The sequence below is a fragment of the Megalopta genalis genome, chromosome 3 (assembly GCF_051020955.1).
Source record: "Megalopta genalis isolate 19385.01 chromosome 3, iyMegGena1_principal, whole genome shotgun sequence".
Taxonomy (NCBI): Eukaryota; Metazoa; Arthropoda; class Insecta; order Hymenoptera; family Halictidae; genus Megalopta; species Megalopta genalis.
The window spans coordinates 5,819,183-5,843,349 of NC_135015.1; the positions used below are offsets into that span (position 1 = coordinate 5,819,183).

General features: G+C 42.1%; 1 protein-coding gene across 9 annotated transcripts in view; it reads left to right on the forward strand.

The window, feature by feature from the left end:
• Rbp6 (RNA-binding protein 6) overlaps positions 1–24,167 on the forward strand; it is a 1,210,230-nt gene that overhangs the window by 873,811 nt on the left and 312,252 nt on the right. The gene's annotated exons all lie outside the window — the stretch shown is intronic.

The following is a 24,167-nucleotide window of genomic DNA, read 5'->3' on the forward strand; positions in this document are numbered from 1 at the left end:
GTCCGAGTCTCAATACGTGTGCGTGTGGGTGTACCTTGTGTGTTGGCTGCAGGCATGTGTGTGGGTGGAGCTTGATCCTGGACGTCATCCGTCGGACAGAGATGGAGTAATCCGGCTCGCGGTGGATCTCTACCTTCTCTCTTTCTCTCTCGTTCTCTCGCTCTCACTCTCCCTCCCTTTCTCTCTTAACTCCCTTATCTCTCTCTCTCGTCGTTTATATCTTCGAGCAATGTGCAGCGACCGAAAAGTTCCGCGTAGATGACGTTCGAGCCAGCCCCATCGCACCCCGCGAGTCGCCCGGAAGTTCGGGAATCATTCGCCGGAGACCATCGCTCTTGATGGACCGGATTTTTCGTAGCCCGTCACGAGCCACTCTGTTACTCGCCGTCCATTCTCGTTCCGGCAGCTCCCCCGTTGACACGCTCGTCGCCGGAATCCGGCGCTCCTCGAGGAATAACCCAGCTCCCGTTGTAGAAACGTCAGCTGAGTCTCTCCGGAGGAACGCGGGACCGTGTCGGTGCGTCAAATCGGTTGAAGGAATTATTAATGGAATTAATAAGTTGAGTGGTCCAGCGGAGGACGCCGGAGCGGAGAGTACTATTTCCTTTTCACCGGTGGAGAGCGCACTCTAGTTCCTTATTACGTTCCCCGCCCTCCCAAGCAAACTTATTATCTTAAGTCCTTCGGCTCTCCGAGCGAAACGATAACGAGATCGTTACTTTCGAAGTTCCCGCCTCGCGGTCCGCCACTCGATAATTATTATTTTCCCCCGTTGCTCCAGTCGCTCAAACCGAGCGCAGTTTCTTCTCGAGACTTTCTCCGTTCGAGTAATCGCCCCGCGTTCCCTTTCCGGCGCGCGAGTCGTTTCCCGACGGTCCACGCGCGCTCCATTTTTCCGGGCCATCTATCTCGGCGACGCGACGGTTTGTATCGTGATTTTAAATGCGTTAACCCAGTTTCTTTGTCAGCACTTTCTTCGCCGCTCGTCACCCCTCGACGGACCTTCCAATCCGCCTCTGCCGGGCGCAGCATCAAGAACCCATCTCTCTCTCCCTCTCTCTCTCTCTCTCTCTTTCTACCCTCCCGAGTCGATTCCAATTTATTCCCGATGAAAATCGTTCCTCGATTAAAGTACATAATCCACTCGATGAGATTTTTAATTAATCCCCTTCCACGGTCCCCCGCCGTCGGAGGAAAAAGTAACGTCTACGGTTACGGGGATAATGTACGCGTTGAAACGATCGTCGACGGGATCGACAACACGTCTTGCGCGATGTTTATTGCGAGAGATTTGGGTCGCGACCGATTTTTTCCAGCGTGGCCCGCTTTATCGTGCTCCCCGATTGAATATCGACCTCGATGACAACGATTGACCGAGTCGACGGGTTCCCCGCGATGCTCGCGGTATTCGATCTCGAAGATTCCATCTTCTTCCGCTAATACGACAAACGTGGAACCAGCTCGCGACGTTCGCGGTTAGCTGCGTAGCGTGCAGCCGCTCGAACCGGAGACACCGAGACGTATTTCCACGTATATATCACGCGGGAAGAGGTAAATTCGCTCGTTCATCATGCGAGCGCAAAAACGGGGATGTCTGGCTGTGCGCGCGGACGCCGAAATTTACGGTTGGCCGCGTGAAAATCTTTCCTTGAGGCTTCTCTGGGTGATAACACTCATCCCTGGGTCTTGTTTCTTTTTCCGTTTTTATCGTCCGGGAAAGAAGTGGAAAATAGAAACACGTCGCATCTGCGTCTCGGAATCTTCTCGCCCGGCCGAGACGCGCGTTGTCTGCCAGGGGATTGAACAGATACCTCGAAACGTTTTATTATAACGTCCCCGAGAGAAACTGCGGAACCCCGGCTGACAGGTGAATAGAATGATCGCCGAGTACTTCAACCGGTTTTAAACTGTCCGTCGGTATCGTTCCTCGCGTTTTGCGCCGATTCCTAGATTATGAGATCCGAGACCTGTTATCGCAAGGCATTCGTTCTTACTTTATTACGTGTACTCGATCTCTCAACGTCGATCTGTAACTCCCAACAGTGACAAATTTGTGAAAGTGTTTGAACTTGTTTAGCCCACATAACCGTGCTCCTCCATTTCGTAAATTAAGTACCGTAGTTTGTCCGCTGTCACGAGATGTTCGCTATTGTTCCTTCAGATTTGATCTCTTAACGTTGAATGTGAAAAATCTGTGAATTTCACTCGACCCTTGGAAGCAGTTGCGCGGGAGATCTTACTCGACACTTTATACAAATTGTGCTGCTTTCGCAATCTTGTATTTTAGAGAAACATGTCAGACTATGGTACATTGAGAGTAAATTTAGACCTTGTGTAGCGTCCCAGAAATTCGAACGAACTCATTCTTAATCGGTAGCATGTGTTCTCAGATGGCTCTTGACAGTAGCGATATTATTATTATAATATCTTATTTGACACGTTGCATCAATTTAGTTTGAATCCTAATCTCGTATCTGCACCGAATATTATCCATCTAGAAAAGGAAAGATACAGGACCTTGATCGAATCGATAGGAATCGCTAAGAATTAATGGCGACCGCGACCGCGATTATGGCGAGTTTTTGGCAATGGCTTCCTGAATAAATTCTTCTCGTAGAGCTCCGATATTAGATCTAATGCCATCTACTGGTGCTTCTTACATCCCCGTGGTGATTAATGTTACGTTTCATCTCGGTCAGGTCCTATGGAAATACCCCAGCGTCCTTGCTCGCAGTCCATCCATTCATCAAGAAATACTTGTCCTCCCCTACGCAACCAAGTTGCGTCGTTCTCCGCCGAAATATCGCGTATCACGATAAAAGGGCCGGGGAATCTGGCGGTGGGGTTGGAACGTATGAACGCAATAAATATTTTTCATCCTCCCGCGTGAAAAAGTTTCCTCAAAGGCAGCTCGGGAGAGCCGGGTAGCAGGAGTGGGCTCTTGATTAAACGTTGCGCCAGCGAAATGTATTATTACCCGGAGAACGACGCTTCTAAACTGCGATGCTTCGAACTTAGTTGCGAGGAAAGGGCGGATTTTTCACCGAGCGATGCTGTCTCGCCGGAAACCAGCCCCTTCGCGTCTTCGTTCCCGCTGATTTATCCGGAGAACCTTCGAATTCCTCCGCTTCGATTTTGTTCCCTCGAATTCGCGGAGAACGGTTCTGCTGTTTCAATCTACGGAGTTTCAGACAGTTGAAAATTCTGCTAGCTAAATATACATATGATTCTTACTCCGTGTAGGTTGAAATCTGTAAAATATTTAGGAAACTGTACTGTGATATCGAGGTCTCTCACTTATTTCTGTCTTGGTAAACGGACGTGTGATTTACAATTTCGTTTTTGATCTTGAATTCTTTCAATATTTAAATCCGCTTGTGATTCATCAAGCTTCAAAAAGTTGAGAACGTTAACTAAATGCATGTATGATTTTTGTTACCGGAAACATGGACTGAAACATTTTTATGGAAGTGCAATGAAATTTCGTGGTATACATATTTTTATCTGGAAAAGGAAAAATGTGATACGTGACACCAGACTTGTTCCATTTCGGTTTTGACATATTCTCTCAAAATACCGGCCAACATTTCTCCGTTTCAATCTGAACAGCTTAAAATATTAACACAGAAGTATCTCGGTTGTTTTAACTAACCAAAACAAGAAACAAGAGTGTTCGGATGATAGAACAATTATTTAGTTACAATGTTATCTTCAGTTTTTCGCTAATTTGTCGTACGATCGGATAATCGAGATACTACTGTAATTGTTCGACTGCACTGTGATTTTGTGGCTTCAACTGACAGCTCAAAAATGTTGTAAACGATACTAAAAATAACCACAATAATACTTCAATTGAAGATATCAAATAATTAACTGCATCGGAAATGTTTTAGCGCGTAAACATAGACACATTCATTTTCGCTACATGGCTTCCAAAATTTGGAATTTGAAATTTATTTATCCGTGCGGGTTCTGACTCTTTGGTGTAACAAATGTATTACAAATTATACAACTGTTATACAGAAATTATACATTTTACAAAAATTATACGGAACTTATACAGAACCATCAAAGAATCGTAAAAGTTGTAAAGTGTTACATTTAAATTCTGAAAGTGAACAAAAAGTGTTCAGTGATCGACATAATTTATTTACAGTAATGAAAATTCCGTTCAAACAATTGAATTGGCCGTAGTTCTTTTGACATTTGATCTGTCCTCGGAGCAATTCATTAAACAATTAAAATCTCTGAGGTCGCAAGGTACTCGAGCCTAGCGCAATAAATACGTGGACACGGTCTGAAAGATAAAGAACGTATAAAAATGCGGACCGGACAACCGGGATCCTTTTCCTGTTAACACAAAACGAGGAGGCGATGTTTCCAGCGTGACCGACACGCCGTGTCCTCTCCTGTTGCACACACGGACCAGTGCGCCTGGATTTTCAGTCTCGAACGACGAAAGAAGCTCGGCTTGCTCGTTCCGTTACCGCTTTACGCGAGCAAAAGGGAGGTAAGCGGATTTGGTAGCGGTCGCGCGGCTATTCTAGCGGACTGGAAACGCGGCCAGGGGTAAGAAAGGTTGTTATCGGGGCCGGAGGGTGGCCGAAGGGTGGACGGGGGCGAATTAAAACAGACGCGTTCCCTCGCTGGCCAGTCCCAGGGGGAGTCTTTCAAGGGACACGGAGAGAGAAATCGAGAGATCGAAATTTTCGTCGCGTGGCCGACTGCAAGCTGCTTAGGATCTGTCGAAAGTAGATGAGGTGGAAAGGAAGTTAATCGGCTTTGCGCGTAATTATTCGCAGTTATTATTCGCGTTGCAGTTTCACCGGATCCGTGCTACGGTGTATAGTGTATATTTCCCCCAACGGCCGCGAAAAAAAGAACAACTTCTTCGAGGCCGTCATACGAATTTCACTTAATTGTTACGAATGAAAGCATCGCACATTTTCGTGGCAATTGTTGATTTGTTTAATTTCGTATGAAGATCTGTATGTAATGAATAGATCTGAGATGTTCTTATAAATTTGATACGAGTGTAGTTAAGAAATCTTACAACTGTCACACGAACATTTTCGTTGGATAAAACATGATATGAAGCAATAACAATTCATAAGAAAATGCATTCTGACACACGTAAACTTGTCTCTTTTAAACAATGAGATTATCACACGTCATTACAATTTAGATATATATTACTGTAATTTGTGCTTTGTTATAACTTTATTTTTGCCGAATATATAATCGAATTAAAATGATTCTAGAATCTTCATAAAGGCTCCAACCTGGTACAGATCTCATCAGTCAGAGTGTTTCACAATTTCTAGAAACTGTAAATGCATAAAGAGTCTTCGTATAATCTATTACGACGGTGGAAAAGTTGTTTCGTACTTTCACGAAAAAACGACAGACGAATTTTTATTGTCTAGAGCATAAAACAAATTTTTTGACATCTTTGACTACATTTTGAAATATTACGCTTGTAGAAATTCCGTTTTATTGCCAAAATACTTAATCAAATGCTCTTTTAGTACCCTTACAGAACGAAATGTTTTTTTTTCTGAGACAGTGAAACAACTTTCCAAACTAAAAAAGTCGACAAGTAAATCACGAAGCGATATTCTCCGGAAAGTTCTTCACCCTAAATGAGAAGCAGGTTGTGGAAGCCCTGAGAACTGTTCTCTGCAGAAGCCACGGGAATCGCAGTGTCGGAAAGAAAGAACAAGCGACACTGATCGAAGGAATTAGGTGGCCGAATTCGCGAATAACAGGGCTGTTTACATCGAAACGCTTTTAAATCCTGAGCGGCGGTGTGGCGCGACGAGACGAGGCGAGGCGAGGCGAATCGAGGCGAGTCCGGCCACCCTATTCTGTGAATCGGTGGGACGCGCGTCGCACCCTCTGCCGCCGTTGACAAACGAGCGAAATGCGAAAGTAGGTGACTCGCACCGACCACTTTCATCCCTTACGTTCAGCTAGGCGTGCATGCACGCTCTCTGGGAACGGGTGGCCGGCTCTCTCAGCCCTCTCGCTCTATCTCTCACGGATCTCTAGCTCTCTACCTCCTCCTTCCTCTCTCTCTCTCTCTCTCTCTCTCTCTCTCTCTCTCTATCTATCTCTCTATCTCTCTATCTCTCTGACTCCACTACAAATACACAGGGCCAGAGAGTCACGGATTTTCTCCTCCTCCGGCGTTCCCTCAGCGCGTCGCCCAGCTGTTTGATATTTGTCCCGGCTTCCGTTGCCGTTGCAGATTGACACTTTTCTTCTCCGTTTTCCGCCCAGAGAAGCGAAATGTAATTCCGCTGGCCGTCTGTTTGGCGAATTCGCGCGAGGCGCGCAACAACCCTCGATGAGCACGCCTTGGAGCTGCGAGATGCAGCCCAGGATTGGAGTTTTCGTGTGTTTCCGGCAGCGACCTGATTTCCCGCCGTCGATTCCTTTTTCTTTTCTCGCCGGCTCTTATTCTCCTCGCGAGGGGGTGACAAGTTGCCGAACGAATTTGAAGCTACGTCGCTTTGAGAGCTGCGCTACTTTCTTCTATCCTCCGCGAAGACACGAGACCTCTCTTGCAGTCTTCTGCAAACTTGGAGTCAGCTGTATTATATTAACGAGACATTTAATTTCAGTTTCATTTATTTATATACACCGGTTAACATCAATTTTCACAATAATAAAGGAAAAGCACAACTAATGTCAAATGGCAGTGAAGCCGTGATTCGGATAATCAATTTAAAAAGACTTGTTTGCTACTTAGTAACATAACTCGTTTCTTTGAATGTTACTGCTCTGTGAAAAACCATGTCCCTGGGATGTAATACTAACATTAGATTTACGAAACACTAAAAGCAGCTGTTCTATATTAATTTATAAAAGTGACAATGAAACATTTGTTCTGATTTTTAACGACTGTTATCGTAGTATTTATTGCAAGTAACACATATATTGAATAAATAACTCATAAATATGTCTTTACAATCTGAATAATCGAAAATTTTTAAATTAGTGACTCATCACTTTGTCGGGTTCCGTAAACCTAGTGTTAAAGAAATTAAATCTACTAGTTTCTATTCTTCCTTTTCAGAATAAAATTGTTACTTGTCAAGAACTGAAATTAAAGAAAGAAATTAACGTTGGACTTGCTGATGGCATCGAAAACGATCTCTTAAAAATCCAGCTGGATCTACACTATTTCTGAATACTATGATCTGTCTACAACACATTTACCGTGATGTTTAAACATCGACGATACACGATTAAAATTTAATTTTAACTTTCCGATTTTCAAGGTTCGCTTCGGTGTAACACAGAAAACGGCCGAATATTTTTTAAACAATGCCTGGGTTCGTCTAATTTATCGGCGATCGCAAGGAGGCGATCCCGGTAAATATGAGATCCCGTGGTACGGCGAAAAACGCAAACCGCCGTTAATTAACGAAACGCGACGGCCAATACTACCGCCAGGGTGGCGCGGCAATTACGCTGAACGGTTTCCGCGAGCGATTGCGGCGAAGGTGAGCAGACGTGAAAAAAGAGACGAGAAAGAAATCGCGACACGGTTTGACGGGGGGTAAAACGCGGGACGAGAAACAGTTTTCCCCAATGCACATTCGATACGTGTATTTTCTCGGCGAGCAGAGGTGACTCGGCTGTCCTGCGTGTGCTTCAACCCTCTTCCTTTTCTGCGGAGAGCTGGCGCGGCCAGCCGGGTTAATCGAGCGTGCTCGCCGCGTGAAAACACGCGCTTCGCTTGGCTCGCCTTGTTCCCGTCGCGCCGCGCCGGGACGCGAGAACGAGCGCGTTACGCGAGCGATCAAGAGCAACGACGTTATTAATTAACGACATCACTGAATTTCATAGTTTACTGTGTCAACGAAGACACCGATTACCGGCTCGAATGCGTCGCGGTGTCCGGGTATATTAACCGTGCGCTCCTCCCGCGGAACGTTTAACGCTGTTAACGACGTCTATCATCCGTCCGACGCCTTGCCTCGCTTTGCCTCGTCTTGCCGCGCGTCGCCGCGCCACACCTCGCCCTGCCTCTCCGACGGGAATTGTTTGACGTAGCTGAAAGCGCGATCCAGGCACCTTGAGAGCGAGCGAGCAAATTGCGCGCTGAACCGATTACTGCGTTTTTACTTTGTTTCACCCCCGAGGGAAATGAAATTCTGAGGAATATTAATTCCAAGCGCGATCGCCCGACGGCGCGGACTGGATTTTTTTCGCGCCAGCTGGACGGCGATCGTTTGGACAGTCCTCGAGTTTTAAGCGATCCGAACGTTCCTGAAAATGCTGATCTGTCTTTCCTATTACTGCTGACTCCTGCTTAAAATTAACTGGAATCTAGCAGAATTCTTAACAGATTCAATTTTAACCACGTCATCCATTTCCCACGTCATCCGAGATTATTTGATCAGATTTGGAAATTAATTTTCACACCAATCTATTAGATTTTCTTGATCTCATTAGAGTCCGTGAAATGTAAGAAAGTTGAAAAAGTCATCGATATCGTACAACTTAACGCATTAATTTTTATTCAACAAAATACTTCACTTTTATGAATTTTTTGAGATTGCCGGCATGACAGTGAACGCGTTGATTCAACTGTGTCAGCAATAAGAAAAGATACTTCTATAATTACTCAGTGCATTCTTTCGAGAAAATTTGATTCTCTCCCCATTTTGAAATTACGCAACTGAACCCCCCAATTTTCCAGGCGCATATCTTGATTTTGTTTAAAGATGTTCCAACAGATCTAGTAGCAAATAACGCGAACAAATTTCGTTTACTTTAATAAGATTAGGAAAAATCACCTATTCCACGGGAATTGTTTATTAAAGAACTGTTTGGATCTCGTTACGCCATGAATGATCGAAGAAACTAAACTCGAACGATTAAAAATACAATTCGGTCGTGACACGCACTTCCGCACACCACAGCGTGATAGAATAATCGTGTGCACATGGGGGTAGATAATGATTTTCCGGAAAGTTCCGCTCTTTGAGCGAATATGTTTCCCGAAGTCGAGTTATCTCTGCAGTAATTTCTGGCAATAATTCATTGTTAAAACATTGACTGAATCCACATGATAAATTATCGACGTCCTGAATCTGGCGTCGGTGGTATTCCGCGTGAATCCGGGCTCGAGGTCGATTCTACCCCGATAGTACATCCGTGTTAATCTCTTATGGGATAATTACCGCGATATGCGGTGGTAGGCTAGATCCTCTAATCGAAGGTTACACGATTACGCAGCGCGCGGGATGAATTCCGCGCTATTCCTTGACAAACGTAACGCGAGCGAATACGGGAGAGGATTGCTCGTGCCAGCACGAACACGCTCGCACTCGCGTGCGCCGGCGAACGGTCGACAGAGAATTGAGGTTTCCGGCACGGTGAACACAGACATGTCGACGGGCATCGGGCTCGCGTACAGTACACGAGTCGTTAATTAATCCCTCGTTACCGTGCGTATGGTACACCCAAGATCTGCGCTAAACAGAGGTAACCAGAGGTTTGACCGTCAAATCGCGCGTAAATACGCGTGCTCCGCGGCTATCCGGGCTCCGCGGCGCTCGCCCGAGAAGAAGTATTGCGAGCCCGTTGCTCCGCTGCTCGTTCCGAGGCAATTCCAACAGGTTCTCATTAACGAAGCTACTAACGTATTCAGAAATAGTCGAGCGTTTAAAGAACCGAAACTCTTAGACCGAGCTTACGCCGCTACGCTCCCGCAATTTTGCTGTTTACCGGCGCCCGCGATTTACGAAAAATAATTATTGCGACCATCAGAACCAGTCGATTGTTACCTGCGATATCAGCCGGGTGCACGGGTTCCGTTGATTTTTCTTCAATTGAAGATATTGCAGCATCTTGCCAAAATCAGTTCGTTCAGTATGTTTGGTAGCGTTTTTGTCGTTTCCTCGCAGTAGACGATTGTGATTGAAAACCAATATCGGAGAATTTTTTTGAACGTTTTAAGATAGATATGAAGTAATCTCAGTTAACAGAACTAATCCAACTAAATCGCACAGAATGTTTCATTGTTGCTCAATTAAACTAACCTACTGTTCTAATCGATGTTCAGATTTTTGTTTCCCGCGGATAAGCTCGAATTAAATATTCTCGGTGAGTCTTATTCCCTCGGTGCAATTTGCGTTTATTATTAGAGACACGGCGATTCATATTAATTTTCATTTGGACGAGAAGTTGCTTGGTCCTGACTAGCGGGACAAAACGGGATGGCAGTGAATCGATAAATCCAGGTACTTTTCATTGTCCGTCGGTGCACGCGGACGGCTTTCATGCGACGGGTAGAATCGAGTCGCGCTCGTGCAACAGAAGCATTTACTTTCAATCGTTGTTACTATTAAATAACGAAATATGATTAACGTAACGATCAGTGACACGACGCATTGTGCAGTGATTTATGCCTGTATTACACCGCCACTAGCGGCGCGTTATCATTGGTCGGCAGTTTGCTCTGTTTGAACGCGCGATCAATGGAAAATGTGCGGGAATGCATATTGCATTAAACATCTCCGTGCATCATTTAAGGTAGACGCGGGCTATTCTGATGTGACATATTAATACGTGATAGCATCGGAGCATTATAAGCGGCAGTTCCACTGCCATGCCCGGCGTATCGAGTATGTTTGTTGCAACATTTATTTCGCCCCGGAGCACAGGAAACCACGCATTATTCAGCGGTTCTTTTGTGTCGTTTGAAACTTTAACCGAACCATGGCGTTCGCAATAAATTCCGTCTGTCCTTCCTAATAATTATTATATGCGGAAATGTTTCGTCACGATCTTTTAAATAATGTTTCCAGATAATAGCTGCCGAGGATTTCACTGTTGGAGATTAAACGAGCGATTTGCGAATTAACACTGGACGTTTGGAGTTTTTAATGCGAACACAGACAAAGTATTTGCCTGAAATATAACGCGGAAACCGAATCATTTTTGCTTATAAAGAAACTCTGAGATGTGACATCCAGCGACATCAGTTTCTTGTTTTAACCCGAGAAAGATAACCTACGTCGCAGAGGCGCCTGCGAAGACTGTTGATTTTTGTTAATTTTTCATAGAGGTCTAGTGATTTAAGTTTAAAATTACTTAAAATATAAAAAAATATAATATAAATGCATTTTATTTGTACAATAATGCCAAACCTTTAAAATGACTAGATTAACTTAAATAAATATCCATTGTTAGTATAAAATTGACGCCTTAGAAAAGCATGCGCCTCTGAAGCGTATGGTTATCTTTTACGTACGTTGTCATATGGTTATCTTTCTAGGGTTAAGAGCTCAAGACCCCGATTTTACTCCTGTCGTTCCTACAAGATAACACGTGAATCGATAAATAAGGGTAACATCGTCTTGTTTTAATTAGAAGGATCAAGTCACCAATATCACGAACCCGATACGTATACATTTCACGAAATTCGTAACGCGAAAACAATGTCGACGACGTACAGTTCTTGCGTAGTTTCGCCGCGTCAGTTTCAATTAAGCCTCGTCAGTGCGACTAGCAGCGCCGCTCTAATTTACGCATGAATTAATAAAAACCTCGGAGATGGAACCGGGATGCAGCGTATCGCCGGCTCGGAAGTGTTCGAATCACGGCCGCGCCAAGAAAATCGGAGCGAATCGACGACCGAAATTACGAATTCACAATAACCACGATTACTTCGGGCCAATTATGTAAATCGGCGGTCTCTAATCAGAAGCAATCAAGGGTGCTTAATTGCTGCGTTGCCGGCGTCGAATCGATGCCGTTCGAGAAACTGGTTTACATTTTAATTGGCGAAGGTGCAAACGACGGTCTTAATGATATTTCTGTTGTGCACGATCGAATGCCGCGTCACAATGGTATTTCTACGTACAATTCAGCTCTCCCTTCGTGACGTGGCAAACGACTGTTGAATGTGTACCGCCGTCTCCTGGCTGTCCGTGATCGAGTTTACGTCGTTATTGAATTTCTACGTGCTCCAGTAGCGGAGACACGTGATTAAAGGTCTCCCTTTCGCGCCTCCCTCTCTCTCTCTCTCTCTCTCCCTCTCTCTCTGTTTCTCTCTTCTTTTCTCCAAACATCCAGCAGCGTGACGAACGTACTCGTCTCAGGAAAAAAGGACCGCCAAGAATAACAGGCATTCCTTTGCCAGCACAATTGACAATTTCACTAGATCCTCCCGCTTAATTGCGAAACGATTTATTCACCGTGCAGTCCGTTCTACTGGTGATAACCTCAGATAATCAATTACCTGATCGATAACTTGTTTGTTTTAAAATATAAAGATTGAATGATTTTATCATAGAGAAATACAATGAATGTGTTTCTATTTCTTTTTTCATAATCGATAAATCAAGAATTAATAAATGTTTATTTCACAAGCTTCTGAAAGTAAATTTGGTATACAGCTACATTTTTTAATGATTTTTGTTCCTAACAGAGTCAGTTGACGAATGAAACAACTAACAATTATGTATACGTGCGAATTTAACTATAATAAAAGAAGTATTCGCCACGTGCATAATTTTTACAAACAGACAGACTTCTTGGATATTGCTTGTTTAATTTGAATATAAAAATGACCATGAAAATGAATACGAAAATGAATATGAAAATGAATAGGAAAGTGAATATGAAAATGAATAGGAAAGTGAATATGAAAATGAATATGAAAATGAATATGAAAATAAATATGAAAATGAATACGAAAATGAATACGAAAATGAATATGAAAATGAATATGAAAAAGAATAGGAAAATGAATAGGAAAATGAATATGAAAATGAATACGAAAATGAATATGAAAAAATAAATATGAAAAAATGAATAGGGAAATGAATAGAAAAAAAAATATGAAAAAATGAATAGGGGAAAATAAATAGAAAAAAATAAATAGAAAAAAATAAATAGAAAAAAATGAATAGGAAAATGAATAGGAAAATGGATATAAATGAGCAATTTTGGAAACACGATTCTATTGAATAAAGGTCTTTACGTAAGAATAGATTTTGCATGTTTCAATATGAAATTCGCTCGAGAATTTATATCTATATATTACGAACTCGTACCAACTACGACATAGAATGCATAATTCGAAGGCTAGAGCCCGGAGACACCGAGTACATTTTGCGAGAAGACGTCGAACGATACACGAACTTGTTCCCCGCGCAAGTAAGCAGGGTTGCAAAGGGCGGTCCGTAGTTTGTTCTAATTTCAGGCGAACCCTATCGTACAGAAAATTACGAGCGTTCTCCCCGCAACTTCAGGAATGCGTTGTACTTGAAGATATTTCGTGGAATAGCCCAGCGTCTCGAGGAGGGGATAAGATTTTAGGGTGGAGTTTTACGAGCGTCGCCGAAATCTCCGGCATGCAGCTCGATAAAAACCGCTCAGCAGGAGCCGGAGTATCCACTTTTATTACCTAATACTCGTGAGACTCGGTCACCGGCGTATCTCGATTCTATTTTCTTCTTCTGCAACGATTTCCGTGCGCGCGCGCGCACGCGCGTGCTCTCGCTCTTAGCCTAGGCTAGCCGAGACGGTAGCATCACCTCTTCGCACTGATTCAATCGTTGCTCGCGGGGAGAATCAATCAAAGGAACGGCTACACGTAAGTTGCAATAACGGTCCGTAAAGCGGTCGGCGGGGACAATTTTCGAGCATCGGAATCGATCGGTAATTCGCCGATCTATCTCACTCTCTTGGGGAAGAGAGAGAGAGAGAGAGAGAGAGAGAGAGAGAGAGAGAAGGAGGGTGGGAGAGAAAGAGAGGGAGGGAGAGGGAGGATGTTCGCTGCTGTTGACGACGCGTTCGAGCTGCGAACGTTCCATTTCATTCCGTTCGATCGTCGCCGGGACGCGTGCACTTTATCTGTCCATTTGTCCCTTTGCTCCTCTTATCTTGGAACGTATTCGCGAACACTCGAATAATTGGAATTCCGTCTGCAGCGAGAATAAACAACGGAATCGTTCGGCTTCTGCGCGGCCAGGGCATGCTTGCAGCGTACACTTTTCCGCTTCAACTGTTCTTTCTCTCGCCGTCAAAAATCGACACCTTCTTCCGCTAGATTCGATCATTATCATTTGCGATTATTAGAATGAAACAAAAGTCAACTCCTTCTTTTAACACTAAACCTACCACACCGGTCAAAATCACCAATGTTACATTATTTATTATAAAATTGTTGCATTTATAAAGACTCATAATGAATCCTATATCTTATAATGAACACGTTTAAATAAATTCACTCTTGTCCTTATAAATCAACACATGTCAGTCACTTTTAGAGCTCGGTAGATTTAGTGTTAATTTGCGACATGTTTTAAGTCGCATAAAAACCAAGAGTCTACTTATCATGTGTGTAAAAAAAGATCTATGAAAATATTATTCACATTCACAAAAATGAAAGGCACTTTTATTATCTTCTTGCTGAAAACAATCTTCCCGTTGCATTATCCGTTTGTGAACAAGTTATTTTAAAAGAGACGTTTCCATTGTTCTGATTTAACAAAAATAAAACTACGGTGACTACGCGCATGATTTCAGTAGATCCGAAACGTAACGGATACTTTTTTGATCGTTTCGGTGGGTTGCAGGTGCCAAAAATTTGACAGTCCAGGTTTCGTCAGATCATGGTAGTCGATCGCTACAACGTTTTTAACCGTAAAGTGAACGTTTCACGGCTCGCCAGCATCGTTACGATTTTATTCGCGAGGAAGCCGAGCGGTTGAAAAAAAAGAGAGAAATAGAAGAAGTCGATATCGACGATCTACCTTCGACAGTCGACAGACTATCGCGCGCAACGGCTACGGTGGCCAGAGAAAGGAAAATATAAGCGCAGAATCGTGGCACGACTTCCGCGTAGCGGCGCGGCGGCGGAGGCGCATCGTTTTTTAAAAGAGCGCCCGAGCATTTCGGGCGTCTGAATAAAAGGCGACTCCTGATAATGTGCATCAAAGGCGCGGAGCAAAAATAGAGAAGCGTGCTTAAGCCACGCGTGCACTTGTCGGCCGTCGATGCTTTCATCTTCGCGTTCAAAGAGCGACTCGTAAACGTTTGATACCACAGGATCAATAAATGTATCGCGCGCCAGCCGAAAGCCGGCGCAACCTCGCGCGAATCTTTCGCCGGAGAATGACATTCCTAGACAAAATCGTTCCACCGGATAGCTGACGTTTTTCTACTCTTTATCCAACCCCTGGGCAACATACTGCTCGTTAAAAAATATTTAGAAAATTTTACACGTAGCGATGCGATCACAGCTGCATCAAGAACGAACCAAATATTTTTAAAAATATTATGAGCTGCTTTTATAGCTTATGGAAATATTTTTAATACAAACGTATTAAATAATTTAATATATTCTAACTGTGACACTGTTCGGACAATATTCTTAATGTTTAGTACAATATATTCGAATAAATTAAATTCTGCTGATATTTTTAAATTTGAACTTTGTCTCTTTGTCAATATATATTTAGCTCAATCTGCGAACTTCCAACCACTCCTTGTTTATAAATTCGAGGAACAAAATACTCGTGTTAAAAAAACAGTTTTCGAATTATCTTGTAAATGACACCGAAAACGATAATCATAGGACACGATATCTGCTCGGAACTTTGAACAGTTCGTCGATATCGATTTCTCTTTCACTGTGCAGCATATAAAAACGAAGCGGTTATTAGACTGTGAATTTGATCGCGATTTGTATATTTTCATGCGCGAGCCTCTATAAAATACCAAGTTCAATAATGTCCGACAAAATCGTTGTTTTAATATCAATCCGATATGAACACGAACGAGAGCATCAATTATAGAAATTCGTGTTCGCGTAAACATCGGCGATACGGCGATCATTTGGGAAAAGTGGATTGCAAATAAACGGGGTATTTATTAATTTCCTATATGGAAACTGGCAAGCATCAAGGAGGACCATCGACGATCTTAAATTGAGTTCGAATTCGAATAAAAAATTTCGATGCCGACCGATAAAATTGTTCGAATTCCAATCGAGTCAAGTGTTTCGCTCGATTCTCTACAACAAATAAAGACCTCGCAGACTACGAATATTCCGGGCTGTTTGAGCGTGCAGTTAGTTTCCTTAATTGAAACCATCCGTTCAAAAGGCGAAGCGCACACAAAGCGCGGAAAGATTCTCCTCGGATGTTTCCAATTCAAGAAAAGTCTGAATGGCTCGTTATCTCGGAAATCGAATGATAGTAAATTTCTGGCCAAGCCCCGGAGCAGGGGAATGATTTCTTTTTCACTTTTCGAAAGAGTATCAACGGTTTTATCAGCGGCAAGATCTTTCTCCATTGTTAACGTTGACAAAGACTGATTGCAACCGAACGACGGTACGGAGAAAAAGAAAAAGAGAGAGAGAGAGAGAGATCCTTCGATCACGCGGAAACGAATTCTCGAACTCAGCGAAATACTTGTTCCATCTCTCGTTCGTCCCGACTGACACTGATGTAATAGATGTCGTTGCCTCGCATTAAATGGTCAGAGATCTCTTCACCTCGTTAGCCGAGCCACCCCAAGCAGCGAAACAATGAAGGTTTACCGGTTTCAATGGAGAACTCATCCCTCTCATTGTACCTTCTTTGAATTGTAATCATCGTACAACCGTTGCCGCGGTGAAACATGAATGGCCCGGAAGAAAAGGAACTTCCAGGTGAAGAAGACGCCTTCTGAATGGTAGTAGTTCAAGGATAACTGGATCGGAGCTGGCATAGCGCGGCGGTCTCGCGTGACAATTCCCACGACCCGTGAATTACAATAGTGTCGCGCGCAACGTTATCGGCAGTTCCCGAATTTAAATCTATTAGTAAGAATCGAGCATTCTGTATACTGCATTTCGGCTATAGGTTGATATAACTTCGTGTGCTGTGAAAATTTTCGAACTTCTGAAAGCTTCAGTTAAGGACGGAGGAACGTAATTTATGATGCATCTATTTAGGATTGTAGAAAAATTCAAAATTAGGACGGAACCATGATAAATAGATTGCGGACCTTTTAACACTAGATTTACGGTACACGAAAAACAGCTGTTTTATATTAGTTTATAAAAGTAACAATAAGACATTTTTTCAAGATTTTTAACAAGTGTTGTTGTAACATTTGCCATAAGTAACATATAAATTGAATAAATGACTCATAAGTGTATGTTTACGATATGAAATTATGTAAAGTAAATATATTAATTATATTAAATTAATAATTATTATATATATATATATATATATATATATATATATATAAATATGTAAATTAAAAAATTAGTGACCCTAATTTTGACAGGTTTGACAGGTTTGACCCCATTTTAACAGGTTCCGTAAATCTTAAAAGAATATTTTGACAGGCTCTTACTATTTTACATGTTTTGTATATTTCAGTCAAGTTCAGAATATGGTGCACATTATAACACATTTGCAAATATTACCAATCGAGATAAACAAATTACCAAATTTCGTACAAATATTTATTAATTGCGTTACTGGTTTAAACAGTAGTGGCGACGGAAAAATCCAGAAGGATGTAAAGAAATATGTAAAATCAGAGATACATTATGCGGTAATATTGATCAAGAGCTGAGTTATGTAACCCAAAGATATTGGTACAAATTATATGCATATGCGCATATATGCACCCATCACGTACTGTAACGTGGAACATTCATGTTCGGCATATAAATTAATATTGACTGACAATCGTGAATGTTTAAACTCCAAGAACGGGGTAAAATTACTTGCAATTTATTGTAATGTTGATTATGGTGATCCATCATAAATATATTAATTAAAATAAAATTATTAAATATCCATTACACCAATTCAGATAATGTCATATAAATGTCATTACTTATGTGCATACAAATTCGCAGTCTATTTAGAAATCTCGATGTACTGCACGAACAATAATTCGATCGTTAACGACTATAAAAACGTGACGCAAGGCTCAAATAATCGTATCGTCCTCTTCCAAAATTACTTCGAACAGGTTTAAACGCGTATTTCCGCACAAATTGATCTTTTGTAGACTTAAATTAAAGATGGAGATCCGCGCTTTAAAATAGGGTAACTCAGATGCAAACAAAAATTCGGAACCATGATGAGAAATTGAGAAATCCCGACTTTAATATTCAGGAAAAAAAAATGTCTCCAGGAATGTTTCCAGAGGCTATTCCAACAATTGCATCGATGAATTCATTACTTTCAACTACGTAATGTCAACAGCAATTACTTTTCGGGCGATGTTGTTGTCACTTAAAATGCTGTTTGGTTAACTATTTTTTTAACACGATCTTCAATTTTCGAGCAGTTAAGCTGAGTGGATCCTCTTCGATTTTTGTCCGACGTGCGAGGTTCGTGACGAAGCTGTTGCGCGTTTCGCAAATACCGCATCGGCTACCTTACATAATTTAGAGCGCGGCCCGGCCGTGTAATCTGAAAAAAGAATGATTGGAATTGAGCGTTTCGAATACTGGTTCAGAGCGAATCGGAGGGAAACGAGCTTCCAAAGAGAATTTTACACGCTCCCTTAAATACTCGAAATGCTTTAGGAAATGGTTTAGGATAGTTGCATTTAGATAGTCGGCACTGAACTGGTTAAAAATTCTGTGTTACCATTTCGCACGAGACTGTTCCAGTTCGGTTTCCATCGATTTACCTTCGCCCCGAAGTTTCGGATTTTATTACAACTTCCCGAAGCTCTTAAGCCAACGGCAGAGAAGTTGCAATTACAAAACAAGACGGCTATTTAAATTTTTCAGTCGTTGATATCTTCGAATCCACAATCCCGTGAAATCCTTTAACGTGATAATACGTTTGGAAACGAGGAACGAGGAAGCTTGTCGATAAGAAAAAGCGTGAATCGAATAATTGTTTCGATTTCGAGAGAAACGGGTAACTAATTGCACCGAAAATTGCAACTAGAAAACGATTTCCGCGGTTGAGTCCGTTGGTGCAGAGGACCATGGCGCAGTTGAATTTAATAACCGAAAGTTCGATACACCTTTCGCTATCGCTTTGAATCCGCGCCATTACATTCGCCCAGCAGTTGCGATTTACCTCCTCTCTAGCTACTCTGCCGACTTAAACTGTTGGACTTGCGACTTTAGGGGATTACCCGGCGAATTTATCGAACTATCTCGCTCGGGAACTCTGTCCGCGTATAAACTCGACTCGATTATATCCAAATTATCTCCGCGGGCTTGTCTCGAGAGGAATTTTCATTTGCGACCCTCGATTAGCCCTGCGGCCTTTAAAAATCCTTTATTTGCTCTCGGTGGTCCAACCAAAATGTCACAGTCATTTCAAACCACCAGATGGGTCGAAGTGATATAACTTCGTGTTTTACAATTATTGAAATCGTAAAGGCTATCTCGTAATGTTTATGTAGCGTTGCAAACTGCACAGTTACAGTGCTCAGTATTTTGAGTGTGTGCGATAACATTTTTGCGAGAGGTGCGAGTTACGATTAATAAATGGAAGTTGAATGTTGCTTTGGGAATGTTATTTCGTGGAGCATAGTTTTAAATACAGCATAGTATTACACATAGTATTATTGTCGACCAAATTACGAAGATAGCTGAGCGAGACTCGCTCAATATGGACAATACTCGTGCACTTGTTTGCCAATTAACTTCACTCAAAAGAGTGAAAAGTACAAAAGTACTGTAGATGAAACTCTATCTTTCTACAAATCACGTTTTTCAACACTTCTCTGTTTTCAAACTTTTGTCCCAAAAACTAATAAAACCAATTGATTCCAATATAAATTAGTTGTTGCAAATTCAGTGCAACTTCATCTGCACTGCTGCAATAAAAATATGTGAAACAAAACGTCACAAAAGTGCAAATTCAGAGTCTGAGTCAGATTAAAATGAAAAGTACACAGTACTGAAAATTGAGACAATACTTTTCTTTTTTCCAACACTACAAATTTCTAGACACTATCCTTGGTTGCATCGATACGTAACTCGTCTGAAATTCTTAAAACTTACAAGAAACAATAATCTCCGGAAACGAGCGATTGGAAAAAGGGTTCCGAGCTTCCGCGTTACTTCGACGCGAGAGCGACGACAGAATCAATTGTCATTCGTCCGATAAAACTCTTACAAAATTGCCAGCGTAAAACTGACAATGGTGGCGCGAAACACGTGGACGCAATTCGGAATCAGTGGCGTAATCTTTAAACCGAGTATTAGTTCGAACGCCCGGTAAAATATTGCGAAAAAAAGTTTTGGCCCCGGGAAAAGTCCCCGATATAAAGCATGCATGCGCCACGTATAATCTACGTCAGAGCACGTACAGGGGTGAAATTGTAGGATCGTGGTGTAACGTGGCCGGGTGTAAAGCCCGGTCGAGTAAGGTAGGGTCAGGGCTGGACAGTGCGATAGCAATGCCCCGAGCCACAGACGAATGTTGAGCGCCTTACCGTCCGCACGCTGATAACCTCCCTTCCTCGCCATAACCTCTTTTCAGTATTTATGGCCGGTAACTTAAATTCTGAAACGTCGGACACGCGAGAAATTAGCACCGAGCTCTGTCTTCCTCTCTCTCTCTCTCTCTCTCTCTCTCTATTTCCCTCCCTTTCTCTCTCTTCCTCTTTCCGTGGTTGCTGCAGCTGCGTCCGGGAAGATAGACACGGACGCCGGTGTATTTGACGGTCCCCGTTTTAATTCGATGCGTATCGATCCTGTCCACCAGCTCTTCTGTCCACATGCTAGTTGAACAATGAATATTTCTATCAGCAATTTGATGGTGTCGTGTTTGCGACACAAGATGAAATCGATTAAAGTCATCGCCGGTCGAGTAGAGAATTATTTGACGAGTCTTAATCTTTAGTACTCGGAATATTTCTCTCTGATATACAGTGGATTATCTCCAATTGTCTCTCAGTTTGTAAACAAAAGTGGACAATTTTGCGAAAAGGGGATACGAGTATTCGCGCCTCGTTTTTATAGTTGTTGATAATCGACGACTATAAAAACGAGCCGCGAGGTTCGAACAATCGTATCACCTCTTCGCGAATTGTCTATTTTTGTTTACAAGCTGAGGGACAATTGGGAAGAATATACTGTACCTATCAGCAAACCCGAAAAAAAATTCTGCAGGAATTGCGATTTTCTTATACAATATCGAATTGAAATAAAAATCATTGTACTGCTGTAAAGTTAGACAAAGTACATACAGAAGTTGGACAAAGTGCATTTCCTCTATCAATAGATTGAATAAAATAATAAATTCATAAAACTCGCGATCTGAAAATGACTAAAAGACCAAGCACACTTTTTATTCGTCGGTTTCAAATTGCATTAGGAAACAACTCAATTTCCAACTTAATTTACTTAATTTTCAGATGATTCTTCGTACTTTCTGGATCGACTAATTTCTCATGAGAATACTGAAACCACCACAAATATTTCAATGTTTCTGAATCCAATCGAAGAACTCGCTCTAAACGACAAAACTTCAGAAATCGTGTTCAATTCCCGAAAATGATAGCCGAAGAAGTTACTAAGGATCCCAGTTCGTTGGTTACGAAACACGATTCATAGTCCAGCGATCCTGATATCTACCGCAACTCGCTCTCTCAACCGACTCGCTCCAAAATTCATACCCTCATCTGTCCTCCGTAAACGCATATGCATGCGCTGGATAGGTGTTCACCGGAAACTGGATGGATCCTTTTGGAAATAAGGTTACTGACACACCGCGTCGCAGTTACCTTGTGCCAAACTCGCCGGCACGAGGTAGCACGCTCTGAAGATTCTTATAAACCGGATCGCCTCGAATTATGTATGAAAATTCACGACGCTACCTTAATAAGACGCGTCTGGGGGTTGAAAGTCAGGGAGATTGAAATATGGTAATTTGAATTTACGATCTCAGCGAAACAGCAATTTTTTTCCGCTGGTTTTTAACTTTACTACGATTAGGGTTGTCGAGCATAATTTATTTTATGGTTCGAGACGTTCGTGTTTACGACGTGCCTGGATTGAGCGAGGTTTTCGAAAAAACGTGGAAAAATCATTTAAATAATGAATATACATATAATTGTTTCGGCAACGTTGTTTTAATACTTCGGTGCACTTTCGTCGACGCATAATTATAGCAATTTAAACAAGAACGTATTTTAACCCTTTGCACTCGAATGGCGACTCTGAGGCACCATTAATATTTGTTATATCACCTCTTAGAATAATTTTGATATTTAACAAAGTTTACATTTGAAAAATTGTTATGAGTGTAACAGTTGCGCGAGTCCCAAGAGTCGATTTGCATATATGCATAAAATGCATTTTCTCATATAAAATAGAAATACCATAAGTTAGAAAATTGATTTTATATTTTCAGTTGAAACAGCTTCGAGTGCAAAGGGTTAAACGTACAATACAGAAATTCGAGCATAAAGTACTTCGTATTAAAATAACTATTGCACTCGAAATGTTAAGCCTGCGGCGAGGATTCAGACGAATTTTTAATCAAGCAAATGTTACAGTCAAATAATCGAAGCCTAAAGAAATAGAGATCTTCAACGATCAAACTCGCTCATTACGGGAGAACGTTTGGTACATAAAATCGGTGAAATTTTTTCTAAGGATTATTTTTTATAAATCCCATAGGAGGAATAACGTAACAATAAAACAATAGTTTATTCAACGATCAACAACAAAACTCTTTAACGACACCGCGATGAGTTCTCTTAACAATAATGTCAAAATACCCGTGGTAATGTTTTCAAAAAGTGGCACAACATCTCACATGCTCCACTTTATCAGGGGAAGATAAGAACCCTCGCTTATATATATATAAGCGCAAACGTTGCACGGCGAGGATCGATGGTTAACGAAAACCGAAATTATTTTTCGCAGCGGGAACGTACGAAGAGTAAGGTTAGCACATCGAAATCCCACGGCTCAAGATAATCTGTGTTGTCGCGAATCGAGGTCGAAGGGGCGAGCAGAACGAGGGTGGAGCCGCGTCCGAAGTACAGGGAAAAAATGCGCCTCGTTGCTGGGTAAAGGGGCGAGGGAAGGAGACGAGGGAGAGAATCCTGCGTATATCCCAAAGCGAACCTCGTAACCCTCCAGATGATAACCGATTCACCCTGCTCGTTTCCCGCCCTTTTGCCCTACTTTCCTCGTCTCGGCTTCTCAGGAAGACGACGACGGGCACCCCACCCACAACCCTTCAACCCTCGTTGCCACTTTTTGAGCCATCTAAGGATATCAATCTTAAAAGGGCCGCGCCTCTCGCGTTCCGCTTTCATCGAGAGGAAGCGACCAGTTTTGGACCCCGTGAATGCTCGCTGATAGCTTTCGGATTGCCCCACATGTGGGTGTGTTTGTTTATTTATAGGATAGCCGTGATTTATATCTAGGTTCGCCACTCCGACCTGTACCTCCCCCGCAGACATTTTCTTGCGAATGGAAACGCGATTGTAAAGGGAGATCGAAGCACGATCGAAGAACTATATTGGTTGCTTTCAATAGTTTCATTCTTTAATTAATTTAGATTTTGTTTAGTCGCGGGTTTGCTAGGTAGTCGTGAATAATAGTATTTGCTAAGATAGGACGTTTATGCATCTACATACGTACATTTCACAAGATAGAGTTTAACTGCATTTATATGTTGTCGCGTAAATCTTGCTCTGTATTTGACTTTCTAATGAAGATAAAGTCATGAATAAAATTAAACCGCGTACTTCGTATTTATTAGTAAACTGCGGATTTTATGCAGCTATGACTAAAACGAATAGATACGACTTGGAACAATAGGAAGAGTAAATTATGTTATGGACACATTGATGCATTATTTCTAACTTATTTAAATTCTTACAGAAATAAATGTTTACGAGACTTCTATTTCTTATCACTGTGGCAAAATGGCGATGGCTTGTAAAATTGTTATCGAATACTGTACACTCCAATTAAGCTCTAATTTCATGGATCAACATTAAGCTCATCCGATTTTCCTCTTTAAATTCCTGCGAAAGTAGAACATTGTGTTCAAAATGCACCATAGCGGTTTCAGAGAAAACGTAGAAGAGATTAGGATGTCTCGCGCCATAATGAGAATTATTCGAGAGGAGTTTCCAGTGTGTTCTCGATTAATCCGCGAGGTCGTTGGAGCGTTCCTCGCCGGTTCTCG